Below are 4,029 nucleotides of genomic sequence, written 5' to 3'. Positions count from 1 at the left end.
TACTAAGGGAACTGAAGCAGCACTCACGGGCAAACATCTTTAAAACTTATAAAAAAAAATATTACATGTTAATTTTTACATTTTATGTTAATAGTCTGTGGGGGCATGTGTTGTGTTGTGTTTATTGACATTTACATGGACTCTGTCATGGGGGTTTACTTTCGGGACTGTTACTCTTCTGGGGGCGTGTCCGTTTGCAGGGCTTGCCCTATGGACACACCCCCTACTGTCTTACATGGACCGTGTTAGCCTTAGGTGTGAGTCAGCATGCCCTCATGCATTAGCATGGCTTGCTGACGTCACACCGTTTAACTGCAGCCTCCGTGCAAGCTTTGTAACTCTTACACGGAGGCTTCGTGAATCCTGCCCATACTGTTTTGTTAACAGTTTATTTATTTTGACTAGTAACTGAAAATGTTAAACTGATGTGTATCTGTTTTCTTTTCCATTATTCTGTTTTAATCAGCGGTAATTATATGCTGAATGTATGACCAAACTAAGGGCACTGCAATGTTTGATTTAGTTTTATGCGCTTTAATACGAAACTTATGCCTTTTACCAGATACCTCAAGTCACTGCAAAGTAGTTGGTAACTTTTATTCTTGGTGTTAGAAATGCTTTGCTGGTCTGCAAGAGATGCATGCAGTTGGATGGATCTTTTAGTAGCTTTTGACTGAGTTAGCCATACAGTCTTGTATCACACTTGAAATTGGTACTTGTACTTGCTAAATTAAGTGAGACTTAATGAAAAGTGTGTTTAATTTCTGTACACTATGATTTTTATTACAGAGTATTGATTTACTGAATTTTCACATGCTGTAATTTCTGTACGCTATGATTTTGATTCCAGAGTATAGATTTACTGAATTTTCACATGCTGTAACACATAATACAAAGCAGTCCATCATATGGATGGATGTATAGGTACTGCAGTTTGCTTTCACTTCATCCCCATTTCCTTTTGTCAATGGTTAATCCTTTTCAGCGTTTCCTACACTGCTTATATAGAGGTGTATATAGAGGTGTATATAGAGGTGATTTTGTTTTTAAACCTTTGTTTACACATGGTCCAACATTGCATATAGAAATGTACATGTAATGGGCAGTAATGGAATAAAGTCATCTGACAATATTATAATGTAGAGTATGAACTGTATAAGCTATATGAATGTCTAGTAGCCAGCAATGAAATAAAGTCTGACAATATTTCAATGACTTTAGCATTAATTGTGCCAACTGAAAGCGGTTTTCAAATTAGTCAACCAGACCTGACAGTTTGTACAAGTGCATCATTTTACTGTCAAAGATTGCATATAGAAATGTACTTGACACAGTAATGGAATAAAATCATTTGACAATATCACAATGTCTCTAGTCTTAAATATGTCTTCAAATTACTCCAGTGGACCTGATAGTTTTACAAAACAGCAGTGTACTGTTCAGCTGAGTTTAAAGGTACCACATCCATCTGTAACTCTTAATGGATAAATTTTGAAGTCTGCTGACTATTGGTAAGTTGTATGCAAAGTTCAAGACGTTGTATGCAAAGTTCAAGACGGCAGTCACTAGTAGTAACACTGCTTTCCTTTTTGGCCTCTGTGTCAGCATACAGCTGCAGCACCACCACATCACAATGTGTAGCTGTCTTTGAAGTATGTGGACTTGATGGTTGACCTGTGAAGAGCATGAAGCACATCAGGGTATATAGTAATGTGTTAATGAAAGTTGATGCTACACTACAAATGAGAACTTCTACACAAACATCAATGCACCTTGCAAAAAAGTTAATACAATCTTACATGACTGCAGAGAAACTCTACACTAGCAACAGATCAAGCAGGTTTATTAAGGAGCATTCAGTCTTCAATTGCAGTCTTAAGGTGTCACAGTATGACTGTTTTTTTTTCATTCATTTAAACATTGAAAGAACTGGAGTGGGGTTGGTGGGAGTGGCCAATATATGGGTGTGGCTCAGATAGGGGTGTGGCTTGAATATGGTGTGGGTGGGACTTAAGGGGCGCCAGAGCAGTACTTCACCTAGGGCGCCATTTCAGCTAAGGCCGGCCCTGTCAAGTATGTAGCACAGAACTTAATATGACATAGCTTCAGTAAAGCTGGTATGCTGGTAACATATCATATCATACAGAAAAGGGAAATAAGAGAGGTTATAGGTCTATGATCTTTAGTTATCATTATAATATATTTCTCTTCAAGAGAAAGTAACATTTCTGAAATAAAAGAAAGAAGTAATAACATCAGTGTGTGTTCATCCACACACGCACACACGCACACTCACACACACACAGACACACACACATATATATTTAGATATATATATATATATATATATATATATATATATATATACACACACACACACACACACACACACACACACACACACACACACACACACACACACACACACACACACACACACACACACACACACACACACACACACACACACACACACACACACACACATACATACATACACTGACGTTGTTCTTTCTTCCTTGCATATGGGAAATAGCAGGAAATTAAAACTAAAACTACTTTTATAGACCTGTACATTTGTTAAGTAACCAATGAAAAATTATGAAAAAATAATCTGTGACCTGCTGGTGGACCAGCTCTAACCATACCTCTCAACCTGGAAACATCAAAAATCTGGACAATTCCCCATGAAAAATAAGTACAAATCTGTACGCTGATTAACAAAAAATTTACGTACATTAGGTACCCACAACCACTCTAATGGAATTGTGGGATACCAACTTTCAAACACAAACTGAAGAAGAGACAACCAAATATGGCCCCAGAGTCCACCACAGCCATTCTAATGCCCCATTACTTGGCTATTTCTCCCCATTTACCATAAATATTGTAATGTGCATACTAGTAAATACACATGGGAACATGCACACACACACACACACACACACACACACACACACACACACACACACACACACACACACACACACACACACACACACACACACACACACACACACACACACCTTGTGTGTGACATAATGTTTACAGGACCCTTTGTTTGACATCCCTGTTTGGTTGTAGATAGACTTTCAAAGTGCCCTTGATCTAAATGTGACACAAATGAATACCATTAATAAACAGAACATGAATATGGGATATACACACTTACAAGTCAACATTTTCAAAAGAATACAGAACCGGTTGTGTGAACTCAATTATGTTAAAGCTCAACTAGAAAATTTTCCACCCTCAGAGTACATGCACCATGCAAGCACACAGGTCAAATAACGACATAGTTAAATCCGTTAAATCCTTCCAATTAGAAAAGATCAAGCTTCTCACCTTCCCAGAGTCACTGTTTCAATTATCCCAAAAATACAAATAAAATAGTGTGTAGTTTTGTACACAAACTTTATTGCCTACTACTACTTTGTGGCAATAGCACCGACCCATGAAAAAAATGCGGCGCATTCTCGCTAGTTGTGTGTGTCAGGGCCGCAACTCCTCGGCATGTGTAAAATAAAAATCCAATCATTATCATTAGTGGACGGAATTGCGGCAGCCCCAACCAACTGGAAAAGCCGAAAGACACAACAACAACATACTCACTTGTACATACAGTACAAAGCACCAGACACCTTCCCAGCTGGTTTGTCAGAATTCGAAGAGAAAAAAAATGAAACACCACTGAATTGGTGAAACTTTACTGTCGCTCTGAACCAGAATAGAGCACAAAACTGCACAATAAACATCTCACGGAGGTGACAAAATGCAATAAGCATGCCATAGAAGATCCCTATAATTCTGTGTTGAACTGTCATTGCATTGTAAGTGTACTGGAATACTGTACTAAACTTGAACAGAAATAAATAAAGTAACACCAACTCACCTTGGAGATCAAATAGACTCTTTTAAAATGAGACTTCCAATATGTAAAAAGACTATGCATGGTAAACCATACGGCTATTGCACTCCAATACGTTAAGACAAGAAAATGCAACACCCACTTATGAGGGCAAATACTCA

Source organism: Protopterus annectens, chromosome 8.part0, assembly GCF_019279795.1.
Source record: "Protopterus annectens isolate FY-2018-M chromosome 8.part0, PAN1.0, whole genome shotgun sequence".
Taxonomy (NCBI): domain Eukaryota; kingdom Metazoa; phylum Chordata; order Ceratodontiformes; family Protopteridae; genus Protopterus; species Protopterus annectens.
Note: the sequence above shows the minus strand (reverse complement) of the source record.